Consider the following 17,632-nt stretch of genomic DNA (forward strand, 5'->3'; position numbering starts at 1 on the left):
CCTGAAACCCTAGAGGTCTATTTCTTCTTATCTCTGAATTCTCAGAATTGACTTTTTAATGAGTAAAGAATTTTTTAGTTCTGGTATAGTCTAGTCATCGTACTGAAAGCACCTGTAGTGGGGGAGGATAGATGACCTCCCTTAGGACCAAACTGGAGACACTTGACCACACAACGTCACAGCTAAATCTATGCTACAAGAGCACGCCTTCAAGTTTACCAACATGTATGTACCAGAATGAGCAGATGCCACAGCATGTAATGCTGAAAAAGAAGCGAAAAGGTAAATGCCTATCAATAATAGCTTATGGCTTCCTGGAATTCAATTGTTTAATATATTGATCTTAGAAAGAATAATGTAGCTTCACATATACTGAGAGGAAATGCTGGTACTAATAATAAACAAAAGAAGTTTCAAAACAGTATATAAGATAGGAAACCTGTATTTTATAATACATGGAAAGGTATTAGTATGAAGTTAGGGAATTTCTCACAACTAAACGTTTGTAAGAAAAAAATAGATGTAAAATAATTACCTTCAAGTTCCCATTAATCACCCCTCTACTCCTCCCAGCTCCCTCCTATGCCCACGCAAACCCAGCACTCACTTCTGATTCCACTAGAGGTTCACCTCAGGTGGGGTGGAGGACGCCTGCATGATGTCCTGCTGCTCCTGGGAGAGGGTGTGCATGGAGCTGGAGGTGGGCGTATGCGCTGGGATGGAGAACACACTCTGGGTCTCACTGGGGCTGGCGTCCCTCACAAACAGCTCGTCATTCACGATGCACAGACTGAAGGAAAAATGGGCCCTCAGACAAGTGCTGGATGGACACCCACACCCCCAATATTGACTCCGCTCCCACTGGCACTCAGCAACCAGATTCCTTCCACGCCCCTCCTGTGTCTGTCTCCCAGGTTCCTTGACTGGTACCTCTGGCCCTCCCCACAGAGCCCACCTTTGGAGAGACTGTCTACCACCTTCACTCGATTTATAGGTTTATCCCCAACCCACGGGCAATTTCGCATTTACCCTTTACCACAGCCCAAGGGGTGGACGCTCTGATCCCCATTCTCGGAAGAAGACACTGAGTCACAGAGAGGTCATGTGACTTGACCAAGGTCACACAGCGAGTGAGTGTTGGGTCAAGGAGAGAACGCATAGGCCGATTCCAGAGCCCATGCTCTTCTTAACCACTAGGCTAGACTGCTCCTGGGATCTCCCTGCTGGCTTTCCACAATACCGAGTAAACCTAAGGTCTCCGCCACCACATTCCCACGCCCCTGAGCGCAGGCGGGGATGGGCATTCCCACCCACAACAGGGCTCTCACCTGGAGTAGCTGGCAGGGTTAGCGATGAAGGTCCGGGTGAAGGCACGCACACAGCCCTGAGAACTTCCTTCCACTTCAACAGCAAACAAACAACAGTACCCCTTAGAGCCACACATGCTGTACACGCTCACACGGCGGTCCCCAGTCAGGCTGTGACTGGACACTCATGCTGAGAGGGCATTTGTTCACGGGGGCCAGGGTGTCGGGAATCGGGAGGGCAACTATAGGAGCAGTCTGCGCCCAGTGACAGGGCCCCTGACAACCACTACACAGGTTCACGGGATGCGTTTTTCACAGCCGCCCAAGAGGTGGATACTACTACCCCATTTTGCAAATGAGGAAACTGAGAGGTTAAGTAACGACCCAAGTTCTCAGAGTGAGTATCTGGGATGAGAGCCACCAAACTCCGCAGCCTGTGTCCCTAACGCCCAGGGTGTGCAGGGCAGACAGGCATGGACACAGCTCAGACCTGGGTTGTCTGTGGGAAGCCTGAGGGCTGGAGAACACAGTGGGGAAGGGGAGGGGAGGGGAAGGGAAGGGAAGGGGTCAGGGAAGCTGGGTGGTTCTGGGAGTGAGCCTGGCCAGGGGGAGGCAGCAGTGGGGCATCTGGGGTGGGGATCTACACACACTCACCTTCCTTGAACACCCCGCTGACGGAGAAGCAGAGCATCGTTTCCTGAAAGGGAAGAGCCCAGGCGCCCAGTCACCACCTGCACCTCCTACCCACCTGCGGCTTCCTGGGCCCGCCCGAGGGTGGAAGCAGGCGCTCACCGTCTGGAACCACGTGTCCACCACGAAGGAGCTTAAGTCATGCTGAGTCTTGGGCAACACACAGAGGGTGTGCACAATGACACGATTTGTGTGCTTCAGCAGCTGGACCCGCAGGTCTGTGAGGGGAGGGGAAGCGAGCGAAGGTCAGGGGCTGCCACGCCCTGGGCCCTATGATTGACCCCTTCACCGCCCTTTCCCACCCAGTCTTCCCATCACACACTCACGGGGGTCCGTGAGCTTCTTCATATTCCGGCTGTCCTTGAAGTACTTGCACAAGCTGCTTCTAGGAGACAAAGAGCAACAGTGGGTGGTGGGTGTTTGCAGGAGCTGGCCTGTGTCTGCTGGGGAGCCACACGGCCCAGGAGCAGAGCCTGTGCTGTGATACTCACGGGGCTGTGTCCTCGGGGTGGAAGGGAATGGTCAGGGAGAAGCAGGCCTGCTCGTGATAAGCACCCACGAGACCCTGTCGGTCTCCACAGTCATGGATCAGGTAGTACCTGAGGGGGAGCAATGAGGACAGTCTATCTCTGTGGTCTGGACCTCAAATGAGACTTGGAAACTCCCCTGAACAGACCTGTGCTTAGGTGGCCTCACCTGTCCTCGCCCTCTCCCCCTTGCTCAGCTTCCCAGAGGTACTTACTGCTGCAGGAATTGCAGGACTAGGCTCTTCAGCTCATCGCATCCAAAGTAGCTGCCCTGGAATCAAAAGGCATTTGAGACCATGCAGTGGATAAAGCCTCCCTGCAACACCGCAAATGTCGTTTGATCCTCTTCCTCACCTTGCAGGGCTTTAATACGCAGGGAGTGTCAACGTCAACAGTAACTGGTGACGGTAACTCCTGGCCATCCTGGAGAAGGGAAGAGGAAGTCAGGAGTGGAGACCAGGGGAGTGGCCCTGGATGATCCGGGAAAAGGATGGGCCCAGGAGGGTGAGGGTCAGAGGTCAGGTGTGAAAGGGCCCTGGAAATTCCATGGGAAAGCTTACACTGGATGTCTTCATCATGAGGTCCTGGAAGTCTCTAGTGTTATGTGCAACTTGTGTGTGTGCGTGTGTGTATTTATGGGTATTTTTCCAGCAAGTCTATCCATGTCATTTTCAGGAGTCCATGCCCCCCAAAATGGTTAAGGTTCTGATGCTAATATGTGATCTAGGCAAGACCCAAAGGGCTTGAGGGCAGGTGCAGAGGCCACCGACATTCGTAAGAGACAATGATTTACGTAGGCACTTACCAGGCGTAACAACTTCGGGAAACATTCTCTGATGGCCCTGTCCAACACCAAAAATAGAGAAGAAGTGGTTAATAGTTCAAGGTTGCAATGCTTCCTTTGAGTTAAAACAGTAATACCATAAACAGAGATCAGTGTGTTCTGGCCCATCCAGCAGCGCCCTTTGCCCACCTCTGCTTCTGATTTTAAGGGTTTTCGGTCCACTTCCCTGTTGAGCACTGAGCATCTGTCATCTTACTGTCTGAAAGGCACTGTCTCCTCATCTCTCTCAATACCTTCACTTTAATATTCCTTCCCTCCCTCCCTTCCTCTCCTTCGCCTGGGTAGCTCCCACCCAGACTACTCGCACTCCCTTCTCCAGTGCCACAGGGAGCAGCATTTCAAACCCATACTGCAGGGCTTCCTTCTCCTCCCTTCCTTCCTCCAGGGCCCCACTGAAGGCTGTGGGGAGAAGAGGGAATGGGGTGGGAGCCCGGGGCTCTGCTACCTCACTGGGGGTCCAGCACTCTGGCAAGACCCGGACACCCCCCAGGGATGGCCCAGGATGCTGGGCCAGGGAGGTGAGTGAGGTGGGGCTCAGGGAGGGAGATGGAGGGGATGAAGGCAGAAAGGGAGTGAAGGTAGGAGGGGAGAGATGAGAGAGACATAGGGGCACAGAGACAAGGGAGAGAGAGAAAGCAAAGGGAAGGGAAAGAAGCTCTCCCGTGGTCGGGGTCAGGGAAGAAGAGAGAAGAAAGGGGAAACGGCGCCCCTGTTGCGGCTCTTCACCTGCCCCAGAATCGCCCAGACACACCAGGTAGGAATGGAAAATATGCACATGTTGGGCTGGGGCCCCACTGGATGCTGGTTGAAACTTTGTCACCTGTGTGAGTTCAGCCAGACTTGGGCATGGGAAACAGGGCCGCCATGGGGGCACATCTCCCCCAGAATGAGGAAAGGGTCAGGTCCCAGCTCAGTATGGGGCTGAGGATCCGTGGCCCAGTCTTATGATCACCGCCTTCTCTCCTGATGACCCCTGCACCTGTCTGAGTTCGTTCTTTATCTGAGGAATCGTACCTGTCTCAGGCTGCCCAGGGCTCCTGTGAAGGACCAGATGGGATGATGTGACGTGTGCAGGGAGTTGATGGGAAGTGCCCCTGAGAGCCCTGTCCTTCTGTCTCCTCTACCACCTCTGCCCTCTGCCTTCCACTCCTGCCTCAGAAAGCCCTCTGATCACTGGCAGGGGCCCACGTCTGGCCCCTTGACTCAAGGAGCCCTGCTTTTTCCCAAGGAGGGTCCAGCTCCTGGCATTGGGCCAGCAGAATGGATGTCATGACAGCAGCCACCTACGGCCTCAGCCCTCAGCATGGCGCAGGAAAGCCCCCATGTCAACCTGGGAGACGAGGGGGGTCCCCTTTGGAGGAAGGGGAAGAGGGCCCCTCTCAGAACAGGGGAGGCAAATGCCATCTCAGCACGAAGAAGGAAGGCTTCTCTCAGCAAGAGGCCCTGGACTGGAGGACCCTTCTCAGTCCAGGGCGCCAGCATCTGGATCAAGGCTGGTCGCTCCTGGTCCTGGTGAGGAGGAGAAGCCCTGCTTCCTGCGGCACACTCTTGGGAGGCCTTGGCGGAATATAGCTGGGCGCAGAGAGCTGGAAACAGACCCCAGAGCCCCTGCAGAGGTGAGCAGGTCAGGGGAAGGAAACTCCTCACCGGTGATAGGCACAGAGAGAGCAGAAGGTGGGGCCTGTGATCCTCCCAGAAGACCAGGGCTGCCACCTTTGGCAAAGGGGCACTGTCACAGATAGTCTAGGCTCCCACGGGTGAAGGTCACCAGGAAGGGTGACAGGGTGTTCACACTGACCTTACATAGGTGGACTGGTCTGGGAAGGTGCCACACAATGGGTTCCCTTGCAGCCACAGCTCTTCAAGCTTCAGCCCTTTAATCTTCCTCAACTCCCACACAGACTTCAGCTGAGAAATATGGGGCGGAAGTGGGAAAAGGAATCCCAGGGAAAGAGGGACATCCGGATCTCTGCACCCCCAGCCCCCTCCCTCCCCCACAGGTACCTTCACCTGCCTCCTGTCATCACTCTGATGGCCACTAACACGCCCCCCCCCCTACTCTCAACCCAACTTTGATCTGGCTCCCTCTTCTCACCTCATTTTTGGAGAGGTTCAGGATCTTGACCGTGGGGGCCATCTGTATAATGTCAGACAGGCCATCCAGCTGGTACAGTTTGTTGCTGCTCAAGTTCAAGGACAACAGCTTTGGGGCAAGAAGAGGTAGAGTGAAGGTTACTATCTAGGGCCTTGGAGACAAATCTGCCCTCCACCCCATCTCTTCCACCCCCTACCCTAATACCAGCACTGGGCCTACAGCCTCACCTCAGGGAAATTCTTTTTGATGATCTGCAGGGTGGCAGCCATGCAGTTTCTTCGATTCAGAATTATATCAATATCATGGCCCACCAAGTCTTCAGGAAGGAGAGGGGAGGGAATCAGATGGCTGAGTGGGGTCTGGGGCCAGCACCAGCCCCTCCCACGTTACCATCCCTAAGTCTCCCTCTAGGAAGACCCCTCTGCCCTCGCCCGCCCTAGAATTACTGCTGTCAGCCGTACCTGGGTCAACGCAGAGCCTCTGGAGGTCAAGAGCTTGCTTGGAGACATTAAATCGTTTGATCAAGGTCAGCTGCGGAGTGAGAGATGGAGAGAGCCGCTCTGAGGCTGTGGTGGTGGTAGGGAAAACGGGGGAGAGGGTGACGGGGGCCTGGAGGAAGGAGAGGTGGGTTTGAGCGCTGGCACACAAAATGCCTTGAGTCTGCATTACCTTTAGCTGCTCCATTTCTTCTGGCTTCAACTTATACTGCACAGAGTAGGGAACAGCGGACGGGCTGACAAACACAGGTATCTGCAGGAAGAAGAGGTGGGGTAAGCACCAGGAACTCTAGTTCCAAAGAAAACAGCCAGCCCCTGGCCTGTACTCCTTCCTCAGGATGAGGTACAGGTAATGCCCGCGACACACACCTTTCGGCTCTCCTCGTCACAAATCTTGTTGCTGACATCCATCAATGCAGAGGCAGTGCTAGCTTCTTGGACAAAGAACTCAGCCCCATTGTGAATAAAGTGGAACTACAGGCATTGAATGCAACAGCAATAGTATCAGAAGCCAACAGACCCTGCTGAACCAGGTCTCTCTCTCCCCCTTCCCTGTGCCCACGCGTCTGGCTTCGGCATCCTCTCTTACGTCCACTGGAGTGAAGGGGACACTGCAATGGCGCTGGATTGAGTTCATTAGCCATGTCCTGTCATACTGTATCCCACAAGGAATCTAAGGATGAAAAGAAGGGATGGGAGAGAGGACAGACAACAGGGAATTTAGGCTGGAGGACGAACCTTTTCCTGTTCTTTTCCGGCCTTCTACTGAGCTTGACAGGGCTTCTAAAGAAGGGACCACTGGCATGATTTCTTATGGGTGTGCGTAATATGGATTTCCTAAATACTCTTTCTCTCCAGTCAAACTCTCTTCCAAATAATCAAGGTGTCAGAGATGATCTTCCTTTTATAAATTTCCAGGAGATCCTACCCAGTGCAGACACTGCTTGCCCCTCAGACAAGGTCTCCAGAGGCTCGACCCTCCATCTCCCACACTCAGCTTGCCAAACTGAGACCTCCAACGTGGAGTTGCTCCATATCCTTGGCAGTAGTTTCCATCTTTGCTCTGAGACAGGCTCCTCCGTTCTCCTCACAGTCAGCCTGTTCCCTTTACACTGCTTCTCTGAATCTGCCCTTAGATGAACAAGATTGTTAACTCCTGGTCATAAAAAGGACAGATTACAAGCTGTCTACAGTGAAATAAACCAGCATCTCTACATGAGACCAACACAACTCCCCCTGACTTTTCTCTCCTGCACATTCCATCCATTTTTCAGGATACTCACGGTGACCCTGAACCAGCTCCCTGGGGTTCCATCTTGTGTGTTCTCCCGCATTTCTCTCTCCAGAGGTTTTCTGTTTCCCCACACAGTAATATGCATGTGGCCTTCACTGTCCAGTCTCACTGTCCTCTCTTTGCCTCGGATGGTACAGGGAGAGCTGCAGGGGGGATGTGGAGAGAAGGAGGGTGAGTGGCCATACGTGCTAAGAAAGTCTTCTGTACACCCTCGTCTCTTTGACACCAGCGCTACAATTAGGATTGCTCAACCATTATTTCACTTCTAGCATGCTTCAGTTTTGCAGTGACAGAAGATAAACAAGTCCACGGAGAGTGAGAGAGGTGCATAGTCCCAGGGGCTGCTGTGTACAAACCCTGCTGCCTGGTCACTTACTGTCTTACTTCGGGGTCCTCCTGGACATCCCTCTTCACCACGTTTCCATCATCCTCCTGGAGGTGTGAGGGCTGAGGCTCACCCCCACCGTGTTCATAATGAGGGCTCCTCTTGCCAGAATTACCTGGGAAAGAACTACAACCTTTCTTTCTTCCTTGAGGTGCTCTACCACCATCACTGTATTCTGAAAAGAGGAACAAAAATACAGGTTTGAAGACACATCTGTGGTGCACTTACCATGTACCATGTCTTAGGCTAACAGGATGGTAGGGCAGGCACAGTGCCAACCTGGCCTAAGGGACCAATCCCACAAACCTCAGAAAGGACACACTTCTGCCTGTGCAGAGAGGACAGCCTTATCCGACAGATGGCACTATCAGGGGAAGAATCGAGGAGGAGCAGGATGAGGAAGAGGAGGACAAGGAGGAGAAAGAGGGAGGAGAAGGAGGAGGGAGGAGAGGACAACTGCCTTGAAACTTTTAACACAGTGGAGCAGGACTGATAAGGAACCGAGGTGTATGCGTCCATGGGTTAGACTGGACACCAGTCATATATGTACCAGGAAGGCACCCGAATCTTGCCTTCTCTCAGGACTTTCCAACAACCACACCAATACCTCTCTCGTGCTTCCCAAATCCAATCAGCCACCACACCGATTCCACTAACAACCAGCAAGCTAGCTGGACTTCCTTTGCCAGTGCACTAGGAGCTTTAATGTCAGGTGGCACTGATGTCACAGCCTCCTGAACTGTCTCCCTCCCTCCAGCTTTGCCCTGAACAATACTCTGTTTGAAAGAGCCAGGGTGAGCTCTCTTTTGGGCCAGCCTGAAATGCCTTTCAGCTCAGCAGGCAACTCTTCCTCACTTCAGCTCTTCTATAACAAGGGTGTGAATGATAACCTGGAATGATGTGTCAGCCACCATTTCCAAGTGTTTAGGGATTCCTCTTTTTGCTTTCTATTACTGGTTTCTAATTTGATTCCATCATGGCCAGGGAACATACTCTGGGACATTTCAACTCTTCTTTTTTTTTTTTTTAATAAGTTAATTTCTTTATTTATGTCTGCGTTGCGTCTTCGTTGCTGCACACGGGCTTTCTCCACTTGCGGCTAGTGGGGGCTACTCTTCGCTGTGGTGCACGGGCTTCTCGTCGCGGCGGCTTCTCTTGTTGCGGAGTTTGGGCTCTAGGCACGCGGGCTTCAGTAGTTGTGGCACGTGGGCTCAGTAGTTGTGGCTCGAGGGCTCTAGAGCGCAGGCTCAGTAGTTGAGGAGCGTGGGCTTAGCTGCTCCGCGGCATGTGGGATCTTCCTGACCAGGGCTCGAACCTGTGTCCCCTGCACTGACAGGCGGATTCTTAACCACTGCACCACCAGGGAAGTCCCTCAGTTCTTTTTGAATTTACTGAGGCTTGTCTGATGGTCGAGGAGATGGTCTAACTTGGTGAATGTTACAGAGACCCTCGGGGAAAAACCTGTACTCTGCTGTTGGTGGGCGGACTGTTCTATTTATGTCATGAAGATCTCGTTAGTTTCCTGTGTTATTCAGGTCTCCTATATCCTTGCTGATTTTCTCTCTGGTAATTCTGTCACTTGCTAAGAGGGAGGTGGGTGTGGAAGGCCCCCACTGTAATTATAGATCTGGCTCTTTCTCCTTTCAGCTCCACCAGTTTTTGCTTCATGTACTTTGAGGCTCTGTTGTTTGTGTTCATACACATTTAGGATCTTTATGTCTCCCTGGTGTCCTGATCCTTTCATCATTCTGTAAGGCCTCTCTTTGGCTCTTGTTCATTTTCTTTGCTCTGACATCTACTGTATTGGATACTGAAGCCACAGGCACGCTTAGAAAGTGTCCTGGTTATACCTCACCTTTTATTCACTCCTAGGAGTTGTGTTGTTGTTCACCCCTCCGCCCACAAATTCTCCCCTCCAACATATCTAATTCACCATGGGAAAAGATTTGGAAGTTTTTCGGCACCTGCAGAAATAAGATCGTGTCAATTCTCTTCCCCATAGGTGGATTCACTAAGGGTATTTTATTTTTAACACATTCCACTGAAACAGGGAACCAGCAGATAATCATACCAGTGGCTTGTGGGGAGGGAGGATTATGGTAATTACACTGTTAGAAACCAGCTTCCTTTGGGTTGTAATACTTAAGGCTCTCCAGGTTTGTGGGCTGTGCCTTTTGTACATTAACTATTCCATGTTGTCTCAGGGCACGCTTACGAGTAAAGATCCGTCCAGGGCTGATCGCTCCACGATGGAGTGATTACGACCAGGCCTCAGATGAACTCCTCTGAGGAGCCGTTGCTTTCCCAGTGTGGCCCGCTGTCAGGGCAGTCCTGCTACTCACAACCTTGGGACTTTCCCTGTGTGGCACTGGAAGTGAAAGTAAACACAGATAGGGCATTGGACCCACAAATGCCACTTGCTCGGTCCCCAAACCTCGGAGGGGGCCTGGCGTGCTCTCTTTCTCCCACACTCCACATCCAACTGGTCAGGAAATTCTCTCGGCCCCTCTCTCAAAGTATGTCCAGAAGCCAGCCACTTCTCACCACCTCCATTACCACCACCCTGGCCAAGATACCAACATCTATCTCCTGGACTGTACTGCTGTCCAGCTGGCCCCTCTGCTTTCATCCTGGCTCCCTTACCTGTCTGCTTTCAACCCAGCAGCAGAGCACAAGTCAAATCATTTCACTCCTCTGCTCAACACCACATAACAATGGTTTGAAGCCCACCAACATGTTCAAAAGCCAGGAGTTCATAATGATACTCATCAACAATAACAACAACAAAGAGGAACCTTATTGGTGACCTTTGGAGAATGCCGGGCAACCAACTCGTTTTCAGGAAAATCCAGCAATGAAAGGGAAAAATTCACAGTTTAAAGGGAGCAGTAAGGGCATGTGGTCTATGTATGGTGTATAGGAAGAGTCAGAGTCATTTGCAAGAACCCACATTCCTTCAGAAATAACGTTGCCAAGGGGAAAGCGTAGAAGGGGGCCAGCTAACAGCTACCGTAGTCCCCCGGCTGACCAACTATGTCGGGTGCCTAAACAGGGCTAGAGACCTCCCTCATCAAGGTGATTCAGACACAGGCAATCTCAGACATCGCCTTGTCAAGTACTTGGTAGAATAATCCAGTGAAGCCATGTGGTCCTGGGATTTACTTTGCTGGGAGATATTTGAGAACTGATTAAATCTCCCTCCTCATTAATCGATCTGTTCATATTATGTATTTCTTTACGATTCAGTCTTGCTAGATTGTCTGTTTGGGGGACTTTATCCATTTCTTCTAGGTTTTCCAATTTGTTGGCATACAATTATTCACAGTATTCGCTAATAATCCTTTTAATTTCTGTAGTATCAGTTGTAATGTCCCTCTTTCATTTCTGATTTTAATTATTTGAGTGTCTTCTATTTTTTTTTTCTTAGTGAGTCTAACTAAGGCGTTTGTCAATTTTGTGTAGCTTTAACAAAAAGCCAACTCTTAGTTTCATTTACTTTTCTTCTATTGTTGTTGTATTTCTTCTCTATTTCATTTATCTCTGCTCTTATATATCTCCTTCCTTCTGCTAGTTTTGGCTTTAGTTTATTCTTCTGTTTCTAATTTCTTGAGGTGTAAAGTTACGTTGTTGATTTGAGATCTTTTGTCTTTTCAATGTACACATTTAAAGCTATAAACTTCCTTCTTAGCACACCTTTGCTGCATCCCATAAGTTTTGGTATGATGGACTTTCATTTTAATTTGTCTCAAAGTAGTTTCTAATTTCCTTTGTGACTTCTTCTTTGACCCATTCATTCTTTATGCGTGTGTATGGAGATTCCAAAAAAAATGAAATACAACTCCCATATGACCTAACAATCCCACTTCTGGGTATATATCCAAAAGAACTGAAAGTAGAATCTTGAGGAGGTACTTGCACATCTATGTTCATAGCAGCACTATTCACAACAGCCAAGAAGTAGAAACAATTAAAATGCCCATCAATGGATAAATGGATGAACAAATTTTGATATGTATATATATATATACAATGGAATATTATTCAGCCTTTTAAAGGAAGGAAATTCTGTCATATGCTACAGCATGGATGAACCTTGAGAACATTACGCTAAATGAAATAAGCCAGTCATGAGACGACAAATACTGTATGATTCCACTTACATAAGTTTTCTAGGGACTTCCCTGGTGGTCCCGTGGGTAAGACTCCATGCTCCCATTGCAGGGGGCCCATGTTCAATTCCTCGTCGGGGAACTAGATCCTGCAAGCATGCTGCAACTGAGAGTCCGCATGCCACAGCTAAGAAGCCTGCATGCCACAACTGAGTCCACATGCTGCAACTAAGAAGCCTGCATGCCGCAACTAGAGATCCCGCATGCTGCAACAAACAGCCAGCGCAGCCAAAATAATAAATAAATAAATATTTTTTTAAAAAGTTGGGAAAACTATAGTAAACAGAGTCCATGGGTTTGAAAAAAAAAAGGTATCTAAAGTAGTCAGATTCATAGAAACAGACAGTAGAATGGGGTTACCAGGGACTGGGGGGAAGGGACAAAGGGGAATTGCTGTTTAAGGTGTAGAGTTTCAGAATTGAAAGACGAAAAAGTTCTGAAGATTGGTTTCACAACAATGTGAATCAACTTAACAGTACTGAACTGTACACTTAAAAATGGTTATGACGGTAAATTTTATGTTACGTATTTTTACCATACTTTTTAAACCTGTACATTAGAGTGTGATTACTCAAAAGGAAATATTAAGAAAAGTTTTTGTTTGGATATGTAAATACAAACGTAAAGAAGTCAACATAAAGGAACACGTGAGAATGTCAACTGTGCTTATGAGTAGGTGTTTGGAATGCACAAGAGGTGTACTTTCATGTCCCTGCTCTACTTGTATAAAAGGCTGGGTCAGGGTTTTGCCACGGGCTTGGGGGGAAGCACTATTGCTACTGACTCATTACCTAGCATAACAGAAACAATTACTGATAATCAGATCCACCTGTCTTCTCTCTGATTATTAAGCTACATCACTTTGGACAATTCACCCGACTTCTCCTGATCTCAAATTACTTACATGTAAAAATCAGGGATTAGAGCTAACCACCACCTCAATCAAGATATAAAGCACATACCACACTCCAAATGGTTCCCAGTTAACCTTTCCATCTCCCAGCTCCATATAAACCTTGATCTGCTCACAGTCCCTGTATATTCATTTTGCCTGCTGCAGAATTTCTTGTAAATGGAATCATACATACTGCACACCTTTGTGTCTGGCTTTTTAAAGTCAGCATCATGTTTTTGAAATCCGTTTATGTTCCTGCCATTTTTATTGCTGAGTAATATCCCACAGTATGGGTTGTAGTTCTCCACCTCGTTTACACAGTAGAGCCCCTTGGGGAGTTTGAGAATGCCACCAGCTCCAAGCTATACCCACAATAATTAAAGCAGAATTGGGTTGAGACCCAGGCACCCACATTTTCTAAATTCTCCACGTGACTGCAGTGTGCTACCACAGTTGAAAGCTACTGTATTAAAGTATCAGCTTTTGGTTTATGCTTGCCAGAGACCCTAGGAACGGATGCCACCTCATTTTGCTGGCTTTCCACTCTGTTCTTTTAGGGACCTAGTGATTCCATTAGCTTAAATTAGAGATTGGCAGACTACAGCCCATGGGCCAAACCTGGCCTGTGGCCTGTTTTTCTAGGGCCTGCAAGCTAAGAATGGTTGTTACATATTTAAATGGTTACAAAAATAATATTTCTTGACACGTGAAAATTATTTGAAATCCACACGCCAATGTCCATATGCAAAGTTTTATTGGAACACAGCCATACTTGTCTCTGGAGCCTTCCGCTCTACAACAGCAGAGCTGAGTAGTTACGAAAGAGACAAACTGGCCCACAAAGCCTCAAATATTTGTCACCTGGCCCTTTCCAGGGAGTTTGCTGAGCTCTGGCTTAGAGCAAGTGTCCTTAAAGCAAATGCACAGTAACTGTGGTAAATGGCTGACGGTCCCTTTGGCTAAGGCTGGGAAGAAGATTTACTGCACTAACTTGCGACTTCACCATAGGGTCCTTCCTCAGTAGTCCACTCATTCATGGTGTTCTGGCTCAAGTGTGGGAATTGAGTAAGGGACTACCATTTGCCATCAAGATAGGTCAAGTCACCAGACCTAGAGCTTGATTTCTTTATTTTTATGTTCTTATATTTTATTACAAATATTTATTTATATTTTATTTATTTTTACACTGCTCAAATGCAACTTTGGAGTATGTCAGATATTTCAAGATCCAAGGGATCTGTTGATCAATTAGCCACATTCAGAGGTTGCTACAGGTCAAACCAATGTGACTACCCTTCCATCCTTGCTGTTTATTTGGTAAACAGCACTCACCTTGAGGCAGGAGATTAAGTGCTCCTACTGGGCCTGCAACACCAGAACCCCAACATCTCCACTCAAATGAGGGTGACCATGTCAATGGCAGAATCTCCCATCTCATCTGTGGCCTACACAAGTCAGCCACTTCAGAACACTTCACAGATGAAGATGCCCTCCACACTAATGTGTTTCTCAATGCTGTGGGGGAAAGGAGTGTCCTCTGGGTCCCAAACAGCAGCTGCCTGGTCCACCAACACATTGACTTCAAAGGCATTTCAATTCAAGTGACCACAGGTGGTAACTCTTGAAACCGAGTCCCCCTAAAACCGAGTTCCCTTGCCAGGTTGATGATTAACTTCTCTATCCAAAACTTTATTCCCTCTCTTGTTCCACTCATGATCCCCACAGGATTGAGGAGTATCAAAGAAAAGGGGGGACTGACACTGAACAGAACCCTTCAGGGCCCTCCTGGGTACAAAAGCCCCGCTGTGTTCCCTGTTTCTTGTCTGTAGAAAAAGGCTTTGGCCTCCTAGGCCTTCCCTGAGTTCCAAAGAACAGACTCAAGCAGTTACTAGTTAGGGAAGTGAGGAAATGCAGAAACAAAGGAAAAGCAGTCAAAGAAACGAAATTGAGTTATTTGTAGACAGGTGGATGGACATAGAGTCTGTCATACAGAGTGAAGTTAAGTCAGAAAGAGAAAAACAAATACCGTATGCTAACACATATATAGGGAATCTAAAAAGAAATGGTCATGAAGAACCTAGGGACAAGACGGGAATAAAGACACAGACCTACTAGAGAATGGACTTGAGGATACGGGGAGGGGGAAGGGTAAGCTGGGACGAAGTGAGAGAGTGGCACGGACATATATACACTACCAAACATAAAACAGAGAGCTAGTGGGAAGCAGCCGAATAGCACAGGGAGATCAGCTCGGTGCCTGGTGACCACCGAGAGGGGTGGGATAGGGAGGGTGGGAGGGAGGGAAGGGGTGGGATAGGGAGGGTGGGAGGGAGGGAGACGCAAGAGGGAAGAGATATGGGGACATATGTATATGTATAACAGATTCACTTTGTTAGAAAGCAGAAACTAACACACCATTGTAAAGCAATTATACTCCAATAAAGATGTTAAAAAAAAAAAAAAAGAAAGAAAGGCAGTCAAGAAACAATAGTGCAGTGATAAAGCAGAGTCCTAGTTTCTCCTCAAGAGATAACAACTTGATACATATCTTTGAGCTGCTATGCAGAAACTAAGATCCCCTGCCCAGGTGGAGGACGGTGACTCCATGCTGACCACAAGCACACAGACCCCAGACTGGTCAGAGCCAGAATGCTGATGATTAAGATCCCTGAAACAGCACCCTGTTTCTTCACCACCAACCAATCAGAGGAAAGTCATGCACCCTGCAGCCCTCACCCCAGATGTTGCCTTTAAAACCCTTCCCTGAAAGTCAGCAGGGAGTTAGAGTCTTCTGAACACAAGCAGCCAGTTCTCCTTGCTTGGCACCCAGAAAATAAACACTGTACTTTCCTTCACCAACAACCCAGTGTCAGTAGATTGGTTTTGCTGCGCAGCAGGTGAGTGGACCCAAGTTCTGTCCAGTAACGCAACTGCAACTCTTTCACCATTGTGTGCCATGGAACACTAATGATTCATCCTCTATTACCAACTGGGTCCTTACTATCTTCAGATCCACCTAGACTGGATGACCTATCCCCGACCCCCACTTCCTTCAGGGCCCTTTGCTTGCAACCAATTTTGGTGTCAAGTACTCTATTAATCAAAGTTCCCACTTCCTTATGCCAGATATTCATTCTAGCTATTTTATAAAAATAAGACATCTTTAATAAAACATATCACACAGCTTACAAAAATTCTGTGAGGGCCAGAAAAGTGGGCTTGGATGCCGCACAGCCAGGGGAAGCCCCCTCACACCATGGGACTGGTATAGCTGAAACACCCCTGCTGCCTATGAGCTAACCAACATGTATGACAGAGACTGAATTCTAGGCACTCTGCTGTGGCTGCCCGTAAAAGCCAGAGACCTCTCCCATCATACAAAGCTGATCCTGCCTGTGGCTCCCACATTACTCAGTTCCACCTCCAAGTTTCACTATGGTGCATAGGCTTGATACATAGAGATCTTCTTTGGGACCCTAGACAAAAGGGGGTCTAGGAAACCTACACACACACACACACACACAGACACACACACACACACACATACGAACGTAGGTCTCCATTCTTGTTTTTAGCTTTCCAGGTCTCTACAGTACAGGAAAACATGTAAGAGTGTTTATGAGTGTTGGAATAGTTGCCAGCTGAGCCAACTTGAGGTATATTCCACAGGACCAATTTTTTTGCTCTCGTAAATGGTATACTCACAATGAAAATATTATTTTCTATTTCGTGCAATTATCTCGTGTATATTAGTCTTGCATCCAATAAACTGGTTAATCACTATTATTATAATTTTCCATAGGTCCTCTTGAGTTTTATATGAAGACAATTATACTCACAGTTTTGTTCCCTTTCACTTTTACACATGTATTAATTAATGTATGTATGTATTTTGGCTTACTGCAATGCCTAGGAGACTCAGTAAGATGTGGAACAGAAGTGATTATATGAATCATCTTTGCCTCTTCTGAGTTTGAATGGAATGCTTTTAATGTCTCACTATTATGTACGGTGTTTGTTGTAGTTTTTGTAAAGTACACATTATCATTTTAAAGAAATATCTTTCTATTCCCAGTTAGCTAAGAGTTATTTTTGTGGTTGTTTAATCTTGATTGGTTGTTGAATTTTATTGCATGCATGTTTTTTCTGGAATCTTTGTGATAATCATCCTTTTCTTGCTCCTTTACCTATTAATGTGTTGAACTACATTATGAATCTCCTAATGTTAAACCAACATTGCAAGTTTGGTATAAACACAACTTTGCCCTGCTGTATTATCTGTTTTAGCCATTGCTGGATTAAGTTTGCCATTATCTTATTTCTATTTTTGGCATTTTTATAACTAATTAAGATTCACCAGTAATTTTGCCTTCTCATGCATGCTTTGTCAAGAATAAGCTCAATATTAATATTTTCTGTTTCCCCAATATAAATTTCTTTTTTCTAGAATTTACCCATTTAGTATTAATTTTCAAATTATCAGCATATCTTTTTCATGATATTATCTTTTAAATCTTTACTGTCAGTACAAGCAAGACACCTTCTTCGAAAGTGGCTTATCTGTGCCTTCTAATTTTCTTGACCCGTACTGCCAAAGCTTTCCTTATTTTTTTATATTTTGAAAGCACTAACATCTAGCATTTTTACTCAACTCTTCCATATCTGTTATCGATTTCATTAACTTTGGCTCTTACTTTTATTATTTTTTTCTTGCCAATATGGAAACGCATGAGATGATTTGTATCAAGTATGTGACAAATCCACAGTCTTTTCATCTACCGTCATGTTTTCTTTTATAATTGCTATCCTCGAATAGCACAGATATCCAAATACCCAGTACATTTAATTACTTGGAAAAGACCTGTGGCTTACCAATGTGGGGGGTTTAATTAAATCCATTGTTGGAATATCAGATGATTAAGGGAGATG

At 47.5% G+C, this 17,632-nt stretch overlaps 1 pseudogene; it reads right to left on the bottom strand.

Annotated features, from left to right (window-relative positions):
• Window positions 1-603: 603 nt before the first annotated feature.
• LOC137756619 (nuclear RNA export factor 2-like) lies at window positions 604-7,782 on the bottom strand (annotated as a pseudogene).
• Window positions 7,783-17,632: the final 9,850 nt, after the last annotated feature.

Source organism: Eschrichtius robustus, chromosome X (genome assembly GCF_028021215.1).
Source record: "Eschrichtius robustus isolate mEscRob2 chromosome X, mEscRob2.pri, whole genome shotgun sequence".
NCBI classification, from domain to species: Eukaryota; Metazoa; Chordata; class Mammalia; order Artiodactyla; family Eschrichtiidae; genus Eschrichtius; species Eschrichtius robustus.